A 17,099-nucleotide genomic window follows, 5' to 3' on the forward strand; every position below is an offset into this window, starting at 1 on the left:
TGGATGTTGTTCGGAGCACGTGTCTCCATCCCCCGCCTCCTTCCCACTCCCTTGGCCCGAGAAGCCGATTGAGTCTCAGGTCCAAGGACCCAGTCCTGGAGCTTCCTTGCTCCCTCCACGGGTTCGGGCCCCGGGCTCCAGCTTGCTCAGTATCCGAGTATCGGATACTCTGAATGGAGCATCTGCAAAGAAAGTCTCTGGTTTGAGGAGGAGAAGCCCCAGGGTTCTCTACCTTTCTTAGGAGGAGTTAGGCTCAGCCAAAACGGGGAGCCGTATCCTGCTGTCTCTGTTGGATACCCTTCCAGGAGGGGAGATGCATGCTGAAAGTAGACTATGGACTGAACATGATTGCCACTCAGTGCCTCTTTTGCAGACTACAACACCCAAAAGGAGAGAGAGAACAAAAGAGAATGCCCTGCCACAGAGGCAGGGGGGGATGGGGAGGATGGGGGGTGGGAGGGATACTGGGATCAGTGGTGGTGGAGAGTGGGCACTGGTGGAGGGATGGGTACTTGGTCATTGTATAATCGAAGCCCAAGCACAAAAATTTGTAAATCTACAACTGTACCTCATGGTGTTTCACTAATAAAAAAATTTTTTTTTTTTTTTTAGGGGCTGGGGAGATAGCACGGCAGGTAGGGCGTTTGCCTTGCACGCGGCCGACCCGGGTTCGATTCCCAGCATCCCATATGGTCCCCTGAGCACCGCCAGGAGAGACTCCTGAGTGCAGAACCAGGAGTAATCCCTGTGCATCGCCGGGTGCGACCCCAAAAAGCAAAAAAAAAAAAAAAAAAATTTTTTTTTTAAAAAAGGGATACTCTTAAGCTAAAGTTTGTGGTCAGCAGATGTCTTGTGTCGTGGAATCCCCTATTAAAAATAATAATAATAATGATAAAAGTTTACTTTTAGTAAAGCGTCAAATAAAATTTGAAGCTAAAAAATTTAAATATAACTGTCCCGTCCCGCAGGATTAGTCAACGTGGGTAACAGGGAGAGGGTGAGAGAGTGAAAGAAACAGACAGGCAGCAGAATTAGAGTCTAGTGAGCCGGAGCTGCTTTATTGTAAGTTCAACAGCACTTATATACCTTGAGCTTAAGCTCTGTTCCTCGTAGCTTTGGGACAACGCCAGATAAGGGTGGTCATCGGACGGATGGGGGAGATAACAGACTAGCAGGGGCTTTTCAGAAGGCTCCTCGCTAAGCCACTGGCTGACATCAAGAATGTCACGTACTGTTTTTTAGTTCCTATTGGCCAACCATCCTGTTCTTGTAAAATGCCTTTCTTAACCCTGTAAATATTTTATAGGCAATCTCTTGCGAGAACTATGTACCCAAGAGCCCGCTCACCACATCTCTTCCCTTTCTTTATTTTAAGGAAGGTAAAGTTGTTTTTGAAAGGGCATTAACCAGCAAAGGAGAATAGAGGCCTATCCCCCTTTACGGCCCTACTGGGGGCCGGTCGACAAACTAGACCCTCTTCATAGAGGGGAGGAATTTCCAGGGTCTAACCTCTCTGCAGATAGGCATGTTCTTCGGCAAGGGCTTGGAACCTGCTCAGGGGTTCCCCTTGCCTGCAGATAACTCCATTCCGTGCTTTGAAGGTGCCCTAGCCCAGGAGGTGGTTGCTGGTCCCAGGTGCCAGCGGGCACATGACCTGTTAAGGACATAGGGGACCCGGTGAAGCACTGAGGTCCTCGCTGTATCCCCTATCTGCCAGGTCCAGTCAGTGGTAATGGACCTGTATGGGTTTAGCCTACAAGGAGTCCAATTGTTGCTTGATGGAAGTAGTCAGGCACCAAGAAGCCCATGGTCCAAAGGAAGTTAACAGTAAGAGCCCGATCAGAGGACCAAGGATAGTAGGTAACAGAGTGGTTAGCCAAGGGGAAGTAGAAAACCAAGTTTGAAACCAGCTTTGTTCCTGGTCCCGTTGCCTCTTGCTTTTCTCCAGGCCCTCCCGCACTTAAGCCATAGAGTCCTTCACCCGCCCCGAGTGGTCCATGTAGAAACAGCACTCTTCTTTCAGAGAAGTACATAGTCCTCCTTGCCGGAGGAGCAGCGAGTCAAGACCTCTCTGATTCTGCAACAACATTTCAGCCAGGGAGGTCATGGAATCCTGCAGAAGGGAGATGGCCGCTTCCATTATCTCGATGTCCTCATCTGTGGGTATTCTTCACAATCACGATCAAGACCATTCTGTTGTTCGTCGATTGCCTCGAGCAGGCCCCAGTAACGTCTCCTTCGTCCTAGCCCTGAGATATTTTTTTTAAAATGCCATATTCAAGGCTCTTTCAGGGTGAGGAGAATAAGACTCATCATTGTTACTGGTATTTGGCATATTGGGTACGCCACGGGGAGTTTGCCAGACTCTGCCATGTGGGCAGGTTACATTCAGTAACCTGCCAGTTTGTCCAAAGTAAGAATGAGATAATAAGATAATAAGATGTCCATCCACTCTCCACACACATGAAGGTACCGGCAAAGGAACAAAGGCATGCGGGTCCCGGGGCTGAAGATCTCCAAGCCTGCTCGGATCGGGGCTGAGCATCCTCCACCCAGATCCTCCATATTCCAGTAGGCAGGGGTCACACCCAACAACTGGCCCCCTGGCACCGTGTAATCCCATCAACGGCCAAGACCCAGAGACTATAAAACCCAGCTCCCGGAAGAGAACAGCACAGAGTCTCCTGCCCCCACACCTGGCTGTCCTTGCCAGGGCCCTTTGGAGGGGAGCGGGTTGAGTTTCCCTCCCCGCCCCGACCAGGGATATTCTTAAATCAGAATAATATTTGTTAGATAACACAAGAGAGGTGATAACCGCACTGATGCCTGCTATGCCAAAACCAAGAAGCACCGCCATGGTAATGGTAGTGACAGGTTCTTGCTTCTTTCTGACAATATTCAAATCATTGCTAGGGTGCCAGGCTGCAGGAATCAATTGTATCATAACACAATAGATGGTAGAATTATTCCGGATCAATCGTCGGGCTCCACAAGGGGTAAGGTCATCATTGCAGGCCCACCATGTATTATTGGAACGTAGTATAGAGGAATAATCATGACTGGGGAAAGGGACAGTGGTGTTGCAAAGACTTTGATGAGAATGAGGAACAGTCCCTAAGCAATAACCCAGTCCCAACACATCCTATAAAGTCACGGTCACGGTCACGGTCCTCCCGTTATTCATCGATTTGCTCGAACGGGCCCAGTAACATCTCCATCATGAGACTTGTTGTTACCGTGTTTGGCATATCAAGTATGTCACGGGTAGCTTGCCAGGCTCTGCCATGCGGGCAGATACTCTCGGTAGCTTGCTGGGCTCTCTGAGAGGGGCGGAGGAATCGAACCCGGCTCGGCCAGGCTGGCTGCGCGCAAGGCAAACTCCCTACCGCTGTGCTATCGCTCCAGCCCATCCTGTAATTTTAGACAATAAAGCAATTTATTTTGTGACCACTGACAGCCTGTATGAGTAGCAGAGAGGGTATGACTTCCTAAGTATGCAACTCCTTCATAAAAAGGAGGTTGGGCACTATAACACAACCAACAGGATCATGTCAAATCAGGTTGGGATTGAGTTAAGGTCAAAAAGGTGCTGTCAATGATTCCAAGTAAAGTCTGTTCAGCTGACATGGGAACATGTAGAATAGAGACAGTAACGGATGAAATTCCTGCCAGGTATACTGTATGAGACGCGGAGTCTTCAAATACAGGTTTAGGCAGGGGGTTAAGAACAGGGTTTGGGCCGATGGGCATTGGAGACAGGAAGGAGTGTTCTTTTAGTTGTAGAACGAAAAGAATACCAGCATGAGATTTGGCTGCACGGTAAAGGCGCAAGCCCCAACTTTTCCCTAACTCCCACCCTGTCGCCTTTCTCCCTGCTTCTGTGAAAGAAATGGTACTGTGCTCACCAGACTTTGTGCAGATAATCAAGTCCAATGGACCAGAGGCTTTCCAATTTTTGCCAGTATAAGAAGTCTCACAGCCCCAAGCAGCACAGTAGTAACATACACAAAATTCTCTAAATCTACAATCAGGGTAAGTATCTTGCCTAGACGTGTGGGTTGAGGCAGCCCCAGTGTGCCCCCGACCCTGGGGTGCAGTACTGGCCTCGCGCCCGGTCCCTCCCACTCGGCAGAGACTAATTTTCCTCGTGATAACACTCTCCATTCCAAATAGGAACTGGTCACTGAGCTGAAAAAGGGTCCATGCCAGTTCTTTTTTCCCAAAAAAGGGCACTTAAAAATTTTTAAGTATATTGATTTGAATTAAAGCTTGTGGGAAAAATAAAAATGGAGGGGGAGTGGAATGCTTTCTGAGCAGTGCTCAGAGGGCCTGGGACCTTCCAGTGACACTCAGCCAACCAGGTCAGCGGGCAGTGCTAGGGCCTGAGGACGAGGTGCTTATCCAGCCCTGCCCTGTTCAGGGCTGGACCTAGGTCACCGCTGACCCTACCCTATCTCCCCCACCCCTAAAAATGGTGAAATGTAATTTACTCATGAAAATATCTCTTGAATTCTCACACTAAAGTGAATGTATATGACATTTTGAATTGGAACATATAACTGACAGGTTTTTTTTTTAATAAAAAAGCCTAAAGACTAAAAACAAAAACAAAAAAAACAAAAAAAAAGAATCTTGCCTAGAGAATCCGGTCTCCGAAGGAGTCCAAGAATCCCGGGCTAAAGAACACAAGTCAAAGGTCAAAGGAGGAAACCAGGGGTTCTTGGGAGCAAGTTGGGTGACTAACACAAAAGAATTTCCTGTTTCAGGGTTGGATATCACCCAGGTGCGATTGAGAGGCACGTGCGAATTAGATCCTTGAATCGTTCTCCAGTCACATCAGGGTTATGAAGGCCAGTGGCTAGAAGAACAAAATTTGGGTCAGTGATTTCTTCTTGGCCATTTTTGTCAGTTTCACTTAGGAAGGAAGGAGAACAGGTTTCAGGGCTTTCCGGATCCCTGGAAGCAGGTATATCATTAAAATGCTTCACTAATCTTTCAGGAAGCCATCTAGCAGCTCCTTTTTTTTTTTTAATTTTTGATAGTGAGACATCATGAGGTACAGTTACAGACTTACACATTTTTGTGCTTGGGTTTCAATTATACAATGATCAAATGCCCATCCCTCCACCAGTGCCCATTTCCCACCACCACGGATCCCTGTATCCCTCCCACCCCCCATCCCCTCCCATCCCCCCTGCCTCTGTGGCAGTGCATTCCCTTTTGTTCTCTCTCTCATTTTGGGTGTTGTGGTTTGCAAAAGAGGCAATGGGTGACAATCATGTTTGGTCTATAGTCTACTTTCAGCATGCTTCTCCCATCCTGGGAGGCTCCTCCCAACACCTTTATTTGGTGCTCCCTTCTCTATCTGAGCTCCCTTTTCCCCTAGCACGTGTGGCTGGCCTCCAAGCCATGGAGTAAAATTCCTGGTACTAATCTCTACCATTCTTGGGTGTTAGTCTCCTATTTTGTTACTTTATGTTCCCCAGATGAATGCAATCTTTCTATGTCTATCCCTTTCTTTCTGAGTCTTTTCGCTTAACATGATACTTTCCATGTAGTACCACTTGTATGTAAATTTCATGACTTCATCTTTTCTAACAGCTACGTAGTACTCCATTGTGTAAATGTACCAAAGTTTCTTTAAACAGTGATCTGTTCTCGGGCACTCAGGTGTTTTCCAGATTCTGGCGATTGTAAAGTGTGAAGCAGCTCCTTCTTTAAGATCAAAGATGCACACAGACCCACGTCCCCATATAAGTACAGGGTCGGGGCGGTTCCACTGGGCAGTCAGTGGGTCTTTCCATAAGGCAGAGGCATAGCACTCTTCTGTGGTGGGATGCCAAAGCCTATCCGCCAAGGATCGTCCTTGAGAATCCAAGTTTAGGAAATTAATAATGAAAAGACCATGTGCTAAGATATTACGAGGTTCCCCTTTAACAGGGTAGAGCTGCCCCTCTTTAATTTGTGAAGCATGTTTTTTTTACAGTGGGATGTGCTCTTTCCACAATCCCTTGACCCCGGGGGTTGTAAGGCATACCTGTTCGGTGAGTGATTCCAAAAGAGGAGCAAAATCTCTGAAAAACTTTTCCTGTATAACCGGGTCCATTATCAGTTTTAATGATTTTGGGTCTTCCCATGACAGCTAAGCAGGAAAGGGTATGCACAAGAATATTCTTTCCTGATTCTCCCGCTTGCAGCGAACCATAGATAAATCCGCTAAAGTTGTCCACGGTGACATGTCGGTACTTCAATTTGCCAAATTCAGAGACATGAGTCACATCCATCTGCCAAATTTCATTAGATACTAAACCACAGGGTTTGGGGGCTGGAGCGATAGCACAGCGGGTAGGGCGTTTGCCTCGCACGCGGCCGACCCCGGTTCAATTCCCAGCATCCCATATGGTCCCCCGAGCACCGCCAGGAGTCATTCCTGAGTGCAGAGCCAGGAGTAACCCCTGAGCATCGCCGGGTGTGACCCAAAAAGAAAAAAAAGCCACAGGGATTAACCCCCAGGTGTGGCAAAGAGGTCGCACAGGCCGAACACTGTTTAACGATTTGTCTAGCCTGTTCTCGACTTAAGGAAAACATTTGTCTCAAGGTATTGGCATTGAGATGGTGCAATGAGTGTGCTTGTTGGGCCAGTGGTGGTATCATTCCTGCAAATCTAGTAGCCTGATCAGTCAGAATATTTCCTTGTGCAAGGGGGCCGGGAGGCTGGAGTGAGCTCTAAGATGTCCTACGTAAAAGGAAAACTTTCTAACGCTAATTGATTCTTGAATTTGCACAAACAAGCGAACTGCATCAGAGGAGGGTTTGAGATAACTAACAGTTTCTAACAACGGGATGGAATAAGCAACATATGCGATATTTGTATAAAAATTAAAGGAAAAAATCACTACAATGGGAAAAAGCAGCAAGAACGGTACATAACTCCGCAAGTTAACTGACTTATATGAGGTAGGGAAGGAACAGATCACAAGCGCGGCTGTTCCAGTGGAAGATCCATCAGTAAATATAGTAGCAGCCTCAGGGGTAGGGTGAGGTATGCAAACAGAAGGAAAAATAAATGGCGTCATTTTCAAAAATTATAACAACTTATTGGCGGGGTAATGATTATGTACGGGGCCGGCAAAAAGAAGCACAGGCAATGGGCCGCAGATCCTCATTTTGGAATAACCAAAATCGATGAACAACGAGAGGACAGTGACAGTGACAGTTATAACAACATTGAAGAAGGGCAGTTTCACCCTCGGTTCCTAGTAATAGGCCATCCATGTAATGAACATATGCATCTGTGGCCAATATAAGCATATGGGACCGATCATTTGGGCGACAAGCTGGTCCTTAGGATAGGGTTGAATCCGTTAGTCAGGATCTTTGCCAAAGTGTTTTCTGCTGAAGTCACATGCCTGGATAATTATTTCTGCTATTAAAACATAATAAGGCACCACAATCCTTCGAGGAGTGGCGAGGGCATGGACCCAGGAAACAGGGTTATCCTGCCAAATAAGGCCAGTAGGAGAATGTGAGGTGGCCAGAATGAAGAGGCAAAAGGGTTTCTTATAATCGGCAGCACAAATGAACTGTTGTGAAACGCAATCATGAATCACTATGTAATGCCCTCATAGTAATTCAATAAAAAAAAATTTAAAAAAAATTTAAGGGGCTGGAGCGATAGCACAGCGGGTAGGGTGTTTGCCTTGCACGTGGCCGACCCGGGTTCGATCCCCAGCATCCCATAGGGTCCCCCCCAGCACCTCCGGGAGTGATTCCTGAGTAGCAGAGCCAGGAGTAAATCCTGAGCATCGCCGGGTGTGACCCAAAAAAGCAAAAAAAAAAAAAAAAAAGAATAAGCCCTGAGGCTGGAGCCATAGCACAGGGGGGAGGGCGTTTGCCTTGCATGTAACCCACCTGGGTTCGATTCCCAGCATCCCATAGGGTCCCCCAGCACCACCAGGAGTAATTCCTGAGTGAAGAGCCAGGAGTAACCCCTATGCATTGCCGGGTGTGACCCAAAAAAGCAATAAATAAATAAATAAATAAATAAAAAGAAAGGAACAAACTCCGGGGGTTTGCCAGCCATCCCTGGGCCAGGGGGTGGGATGTCTATGCCGCCTGGTTTCCGGTGGCACATGACAAGGCCTATCCCACTTCCCTCTGGGGCAAGCCCTGACACCACCCTGTGGGGACCCCTTAGAGCTCTGACGGCCTTTGCTGGGGCGCATCTTAATTAAATTCTAGCAGCTGAGTCGGACCTCAGCTCCCTCCCCGCCCCCCCTTTTTTTTTTTTTTGCTTTTTTGGATCACACTTGGCTCTGCACTGAGGAATTACTCCTGGCTCTGCACTCAGGAGTTACTCCTGGCGGTGCTCAGGGGACCCTATGGGATGCTGGGAATCGAACCCGGGTTTACCGTGTGCAAGGCAAACGCCCTGCCCGCTGTGCTATCTCTCCAGCCCCAAGAATTTATTATTATTTTTTTATTTTTATTTTTTTGGCTTTTTGGGTCACACCCGGCGATGCACAGGGGTTACTCCTGGCCCTGCACTCAGGAGTTACTCCTGGCGGTGCTCAGGGGACCGTATGGGAAGCTGGGAATCGAACCCGGGTCGACCGTGTGCAAGGCAAACACCCTACCCGCTGTGCCATCTCTCCAGCCCCCTAAACCCTCCCTTTCCCTTTTTTTTTTTTTTTTTTTTTTTTTTTGCTTTTTGGGTCACACCCTGTGATGCTCAGGGCTGACTCCTGCCTCTGTACTCAGGAATCACTCCTGGCGGTGCTCAGGGGACCCTATGGGATGCCAAGGATCATGGGTCAGCGGCCTGCAAGGCAAACGCCCTCCCCGCTGAACTGTCGCTCTGCCCCCCAAACCTCAGCCCCTTGCGCTAGGAGGTGCTGCTCCCTGGTGGGAAGAACAAAAAGTTTCTCTGCCCCACTAGGCTGGAAGTGGGTTTCAGCACCTCCCCAGATGCCTTAGCTTTACTAACCTTCAGCAGACCAAAAGAAGTCTCTCGTCCCACATAAAGGCACTTCGAGAGGCGATTCAGTTAAAAAAAGGAACATGACACTCTGGTAGCTGAACTTCGGAGCCTTGATTGCGAATTAACGAATTAACGGGCTCACCTGCCGCGCCAGATAATACCCCTAAATTGGTCGCAACACGGCAGGGAAAAACCGACAGCAAATCTTGCCTCAACCAACCAAGGGCTTCCACCCTCGATGTTTCTCCTGTAAAAGAAATTATCAAGCAGGAAGGGGAGGGCGAGGACAGGTATGAGGTAGCTCAAAGAGAATATCATTGTTTGGGGTTTAAAACCCTAAAAGAGTTAAAAAGCTGCTGGGACTCACTATGGCCCTGTGGCCCCCTTCACTCTCTCCATTCTCGAGGCCTTAAGAGATTTATCGCGAACTCCTAATGACTGGCATCAGATGGCCAGAGCCACCCTGTCCAAAGATTTTTTAATTTTTATTTATTATTATTATTTTTTTTTGCTTTTTGGGTCACACCCGGCAATGCACAGGGATTACTCCTGGCTCTGCGCTCAGGAATTACCCCTGGCGGTGCTCAGGGGACCCTATGGGATGCTGGGAATCGAACCCGGGTTGGCCGCATGCAAGGCAAACGCCCTACCCACTGTGCTATCTCTTCAGCACCTGGGTGACATTGTTTAATAGAGAGGACTTCGTTGGTCAGAGACCAGTAATTTAAACATGTGATAGGAACTTTACCAGGACCAAACGTGTTGTAAAAATCCTGAAGAGCATCACCTACTCTTTTCCAACGCTTTACATCGATGGTGCCCTCTTGGGGGCAGACGTCATGGGCAGACATCATAAAGGGATGTAAAAAACTGGATTAAGCCCTTCTATTTGACTTTAACCCCCCTAGTTTTAAGTGCCTCCTTTAGATCAATAGCGAACTTCTCTCTAACCAATAATTCCTGACCCATGATCAAAGGGAAAAAGTCTAAAAGGAGACGCAAAGGTGAGAAGGAAGAGAGGATGGGTTCAGAAAAGCAGCCAACAACAATTCCTTATAATCGTGGTGAATGGAATGCTTAGTGACAAGTACCTACTCGATGCACAGTTTTTCTTCTGCGGGGGACGCAAGTTTATCTGGGATTTGAAACTGTGACCCCTTATCCTTTAACGAGAGTCTTCTAGTGGCAGGAGCCCTAATGGCATAAGTGCCCAAACCATGCCCACAGGGGATCAGTCGTTGCCTAGGAAAAACAGCATTCAAAAAGGCATGTAGTGAGAATAATAAAAAAAAAATGCTAAGAAAAATAGGAGATTAATACCCAAGAATAGCCGAGATAAGTACCAGGAGGATTACTCCCATGGCTTAGAGGCCAGCTGGGCATGCTAGGGGAAAGGGCAGCTCAGATAGAGAAGGGAGCACCAAATAAAGGGTGTTTGGAGGATCCTCCCAGGATGGGAGAGGCATGTTGAAAGTAGACTCTAGACCGAACATGATGGCCACTCAATGCCCCTTTTGCAGACCACAACACCCAAAAGGAGAGAGAGAGAACAAAACGGAATGCCCTGCCACAGAGGCAGGATGGGATGGGGGGATGGGGGGTGGGAGGGACACTGGGATCCATGGTGGTGGAAAATGGGCACTGGTGGAGGGATGGGTATTTGATCATTGTATAATCGAAACTCATGCACAAAACTTTGTAAGTCTACAACTGTACCTCATGGTGTTTCACTAATAAAAATTTTTTTAAAATGCTAAGAAAAAAATAAGAAGAATACTCAAATCTTGTGGCAAGATACAAGTATAGGAAATGAAGGAAAGTCACCCCGTAAATGCGGGAGAAGAAACAATTGCTTAATCAGTCAACTCTTGTTTTCCCCCCAAGTTTTATTTATTGAATCACCGTGAGAACAGTCACAAAGCCTTTCAATTTAAGGTCGGTCATACAATGATCAAACACCCATCCCTTCACCAGTGAACATTTTCCACCACCAAGAACCCCAGTATACCCCCCCCCAGCCATCCCCCTGCCTGTGTGGCAGATTTCCACTTTACTCTCTCTCTCTCTCTCTCTCTCTCTCTCTCTCTCTCGGTAGACCACATTCAATATTACGACAAAAGAATCGGTCAACTCTTTGACCACCTAGTCCCTTTCTGACAGGTTGAAAATGAAGAAATCCACCGCTCACCTTTCCCGAAGTCTTCGTGACTCCTGTGATTGTGGCCACTTCTCAGCAGTGCCCTGCCCCACGTTGAGCGCCACCCATCCCGTCCCACGGGACTAGTCAACGTGGGTAACAGGGAGAGGGTGAGAGAGGCAGCAGGATTAGAATCTAGTGAGCCGGAGCTGTTTTATCATAAATTCAACAGCACTTATATACATTGAGCGTAAGCTCTGTTCCTCATAGCTTTGGGACAACGCCAGATAAGGGTGGTCATCGGACGGATGGGGGAGGTAACAGACTAGCAGGGGCTTTTCAGAAGGCTCCTCGCTAAGCCACTGGCTGACATCAAGAATGTCACGTACTGTTTTTTAGTTCCTATTGGCCAACCGTCCTGTTCTTGTAAAATGCCTTTCTTAACCCTGTAAATATTTTCTAGGAAATGTCTTGCGAAAGCTATGTGCCCAAGAGCTCACTCACCACATACAACAAAATACAAATAAAAGCAGGACTCTTGATCTCCCTGACTCCCTGAACTCCCTACAGAGTGGTCCCCAGACCTGTCCACCCGCGACAGTTCATCAGAGTAGAACAGGATGCCCGTCCTCCTGCATTTGACACGAATTCCTCCTGGGATTGAGACGTGCCTTCTGGAAAGGACTAGAAATTAGCCTGAGGATCACTCTGCTTTGAGTGAGATGCAATCGAGGTTGTTTGAGAAATCCGTTACTGTGGGCTTAGAACTTATAAGCATTTCATGAAGATATTTCCTGTGTTTTTGGTTTATGGGCCACACCGGCACTGCTCAGGGCTGACTCCTGACTCTGCTCAGTAATCTGTCCCATCAGGGCTCAGGGGATCCCATGGGGTGCATTGGGGGGGGGGGGGTCAAACCCTGGTCTGTCACGTGCAAGACGAGTGCCCTCCCCACAGTCCTATCTCTGTGACCCAATAACCAAGAATTTTTTGGGGGCGGTCACACCCAGCGTTGCACAGGGGATAGTCCTGGCTCATGCACTCAGGAATCACTCCTGGCGGTGCTCGGGGGACCATATGGGATGCTGGGAATTGAACTCTGGTCAACCGCACGCAAGGCAAACGCCCTCCCCGCTCCAGCCCCACCAAGAATTTTTAAATATAAAAAAAAACAAAAACGGAGCTGGAGCGATAGTACAACAGGTAGGGCATTTGCCTTGCACGCAACCAAACCAGGTTCAATCCCTACCATCCCACATGGTAGCACATGGGAGCACTGCCAGGAGTGATTCCTGAGTTGAAGAGTCAGGAGTTACCCTTAAGCACCACCAAGTGTGACCCAAAACCAAACCATAAAACAAACAAAGACCCCCAAAACAGACCAGGGCCAGAGAGACAGCACAGGGGTTAAGGCGCTGGTCTTGCACGCAGCCAAGCCCCATCGGATCCCCGGCACTGCCGAAAAACTTTAACCCGCGGGCAAACCTGGCAAGGAGAAGAGTGCCTGGAGCCCCCACCCCGGGGAAGAGAGGGGAAGCCGGGGGGTCACGGTCACAGTGGGGAAGGGTCAGGGTTCTTGGGCCCAGAACTCCAGAGCGAAGATGGGGGGTCAGGCAAGGCAGAGGTGGTCAGGGCTACTACTAAGACCTCCCAGCCACGGCCACCCGCTCACCTTGGCTGCCCGGGGCCCTGCACTTCCAGCAGCGGGGACCCTACCCGGCGGTGCAGCCCAGGCAAGCGCCAAAGGGCCACGCACATGCACCAGTGTAGGGCCGTGTGCAAAGGGGCGTTCACGTACCTGCATCAGTGCAGGACCCCGGTGCAGAGAGACAGTCACACAGGGCCCCTGTCCCCTAACTAAGGCATCTGGGGAGGCTCTGGAACCCGCTACCAGCCTAGTGGGGCAGAGAAATTTTTGTTCTTCCCACCAGGGGGCAGCACCTCCTAGCGCAAGGGGCTGAGGTTTGGGGGGCAGAGGGACAGTTCAGCGGGGAGGGCGTTTGCCTTGCACGCGGCCGACCCGGGTTCGATTCCCAGCATCCCATAGGGTCCCCTGAGCACCGCCAGGAGTGACTCCTGAGTGCAGAGCCAGGAGGAACCCCTGTGCATTGCCGGGTGTGACCCAAAAATGCAAAAAAAAAAAAAAGGCTAGGAGGCTGGAGAGATAGCACAGGGGGGAGGGCGTTTGCCTTGCATGCGGCCGACCCGGGTTCGATTCCCAGCATCCCATCTGGTCCCCCAGCACTACCAGGAGTGATTCCTGAGTGCAGAGCCAGGAGGAACCCCTGTGCATCGCCGGGTGTGACCCAAAAAGCCAAAAAAAAAAAAAAAGAGCTGAAGTCCGACTCAGCTGCTGGAATTGAATTGAGATGCACCTGCAGGAAAGGCCGCCAGAGCTCTAGGGGGCCCCCACAGGGTGGTGTCAGGGCTTGCCCCAGAGGGATGTGGGATAGGCCTTGTCAGATGCCACCGGAAACCAGGCGGCATAGAAATCCCACCGCCTGGCCCAGGGGTGGCTGGCGAACCCCTGGAATTTCTTTCTTTATTTTTTTTCTTTTTTAAAAAAAAATTTTTTTTTTTGCTTTTTTGGGTCACACCCCGCGATGCTCAGGGGTTACTCCTGGCTCTTCACTCAGGAATTACTCCTGGCGGTGCTCAGGGGACCCTATGGGATGCTGGGAATTGAACCCAGGTGGGCCGTGTGCAAGGCAAACGCCCTCCCCGCTGTGCTATGGCTCCAGCCTCAGGGCTTTTTCTTTTTTTTTTTTTTCTTTTTGGATCACACCCGGCGGCGATGCTCAGGATTTACTCCTGGCTCTCCTACTCAGGAATCACTCCCGGCGGTGCTGGGGGGGACCCTATGGGATGCTGGGGATCGAACCCAGGTCTGCCACGTGCAAGGCAAACGCCCTCCCCGCTGTGCTATCCCGGCCAGCTACCGAGAGGATCTCGCCCGCGCGGCAGAGCCTGGCAAGCTCCCCGCGACGTATTCGATATGCCAAGCACAGTAACAACAAGTCTCACAATGGAGACGCTCCTGGGCCTGATTGAGAAGATCGATGAACAACAGGAGGACAGTGACAGTGCTTTGGGGTCACACCCGGTGACGCACAGGTGCTACTCCTGGCTCATGCACTCAGGAATGACTCCTGGTGGTGCTCGGGGGGACCCTATGGGATGCTGGGAATCGAACCTGGGTCGGTCGCATGCAAGGCAAACGCCCTACCCGCTGTGCTATCGCTTCCTCCCCGACCCTCCTCTATCTTAACTGCCCTCTGTCTCACACACCGTTGACAACCAGGGGCCAGTTTTCCCTGGCCTTGGATATTAGTTTCACCTGGGAACCTCTTTCTAGACCAGCAAAGGTTGCCCCCAGCTCCAAACCTTCGCCCCCCTTCCGAATTACCCACCCAACTTGGGCACATTCCTAGCTTAGGGTGCTCGAGGAACAAGAACCTTGGGGTGCCCCTTCCTGGGGTTACCCACCCCTTCCTTCGGTGCCTTCTCCCCTGTCCTCCAGCTCAGCACACCTTCTCCTGTCCAGACCCTCTGCACAAACACTCAAGAAGCTCCTTCCCTACCCCAACTCTTTTGTCTTTGGAGGGGGCCCTCAGAGTTCAAGAAGGGGGCAGGGCCACTCCTGGTAACTTTCAGTCATTTGGGTGGGCTGGTTCAACGCCAGGTCCACCCCAGAGTTGCTCAGAGGCCCTGCACACCCCTGACCCCTTTGGTCTCTCCTGGGTCCTGTTTCTTCCAGGTCTTTCCCTGGATACAGCCATTCCTGATGTCCGCCCGGAATGGGGGCTGTGGGCTTCGATCCCACCTAACATCACTGAATCCCCACCTGCATCAGGGAACCTCTCTGCTGTGGGGGGGGGTAACTTCTAAAAGCCCCAGAAAGGTTGCTCATGGGAGAGGCTAAGCGCCCCAAAGTAGCAGGGCTCAAATGAGGAAACTGAGTCCCAGGATCATGCAAAGCAGTATTCCAGGTGGCTCTGCATGTCGGTGGTGGAGTGGAGGTTCAAAGCCTCTTTTTTTTTTTCTTTTTGGGTCACACCCAGCGATGCACAGGGATTATTCCTGGCTCTGCATTCAGAATTACTCCTGGCAGTGCTCGGGGGACCATATGGGATGCCGGGAATCGAACCCGGGTCGGCCGCGTGCAAGGCAAACGCCCTCCCCGCTGTGCTATTGCTCCAGCCCCTCAAAGCCTCTCCTGAGCTCCCTCTTCGCCTGCCTCTCTCTCCTGGAGAACTGGAGTGATTTTTTGGGGTCCTTCCAGAGCACAATCTCGGAGGGGGGGCTGACGGCAGAGGGTGGGAGAAGCCAGCCAGGAGAAGGCGGGAAGGGGGGGCTCAGGCATCCTGTTGAGGGTCTTCCCAGCTCCTCTGCCTCTCTCTGACTCGGGAGGGGGGGATGTGCCCCACCCCAACCCCATTTGACAGAAAGAGAAACTGAGGCCCAGAGCGCAGAGAGGCCAGCCTCAGAAGCAGGGTAGGGTCCTCCTCCGGGAGAGGGGTGGCCTAGCCTGCCCTCCCCTTCCTGCCGCCCCCTCCTGCCAGGTCCAAGACAGGAAACGAGTGGCCAGGGGCAGCCCTGTGGGTGCAGATTTCTCAGAATTTACAGTAGGAAGCAGGGGGTGGGGGAAGGGGGCTGGGGGGCCCGCCAGCAGGCCTGTGGGGAGGAGGGGGCCCTGAGGATGGGCTCTGCATGGACCCGCCCCCACACACACCCTGCCACCTACCCAGGCTTGTCGGTGGGGGAAGGGATGCCCTTATCTCGTACCTCTTTGAGCTTTTAGCTTCCACAAAGGGGTGTGGGCTCCCACACCATCAGCCCCCCCTTGAAGCCCCCCACAGCCCCCCGCGAATGCAGGCTGGGGGCTGGAGCAGCAGTTCAGTAGGTGACACACTTGCACGGCACAAGGCCCCTTCTCGTTGGTCGGGTTGGGATTTTTCGGTCTGTTTTGTTTTGTTTGGGCCATTTGGGGTCACACCCTGCGATGCTCAGGGCTCAGGGGTTACTCCCAGCTCTGCACTCAGGAATCACTCCTGGCGGGGCGCCGGGGACCCTGTGGGAGCCTGAGGATCGAACCCAGGTTGCTGCGTGCAAGGCAAGAACCTTGCCTGCCTTCCTAGCGCTCCGGGTCCCCAACCTAGTTTGCACCCCGGCATCCCACAGCGCCCTTCCGGCCCTTCCAGGAGTGATCCCTGAGCATCACTGGGTGTGGCCAAAGAAAAACCCAAAAAAATCAGAACGTGAATGAATTCAGGTCGGGGGACCTTTAGTTCTTCCACATACCCAAGATCTTGGCTGGCAGTTCCCTGAGCTTTCCTGGGGGGGCAAGGGGGTACACCCGGCTGTAAGCCCAGGATTTACTTCTGGCTCTGTGCTCAGGGGTCACTCTGGGAGAAGTCCGGGGGGACCCTATAGGGCACCAGAATTTGAGCTGCCTGGCTCTGTTCAAGGAACTTGGGAGCCTTCATTTTAAACCAAGGCCAGAGCGGGGCTGGAGCGATAGCACAGCGGGGAGGGCGTTTGCCTTGCACGCGGCCGACCCAGGTTCGATTCCCAGCATCCCATCTGGTCCCCTGAGCACCGCCAGGAGTAACTCCTGAGTGCAGAGCCAGGAGTAACCCCTGTGCATCGCCAGGTATGATAAAAAAAAAAAAAAGCAAAAATAAATAAATAAAACGGCCAGAGCAACCTTTACAGCAGCAGAAACGTGTGTTGGCGACTTAGTTTGCTGGCCACTTCTTCGTATTTAATTGTTAGTTGGCTTTTGACTTCCAAGCCCCACCTGATGGTGCTTGGCAGCCCCTCCCCTCTCCGTGCTCAGGGACTCTCCTGGCAGTGCTCAGGGATTCGTGCGGGGCCAGGGACGGAACGTGGTGGGCCCGCCACGAGCAAGGCCCGTGCGCTCCCGGTTGAGCCGTCTCTTGAAGTGTGTGATTTCAGTGGCTTCGCAGTGTTATGTGACCA

Source organism: Sorex fumeus, unplaced genomic scaffold, assembly GCF_029834395.1.
Source record: "Sorex fumeus unplaced genomic scaffold, SorFum_2.1 ptg000227l, whole genome shotgun sequence".
Lineage (NCBI taxonomy): Eukaryota > Metazoa > Chordata > Mammalia > Eulipotyphla > Soricidae > Sorex > Sorex fumeus.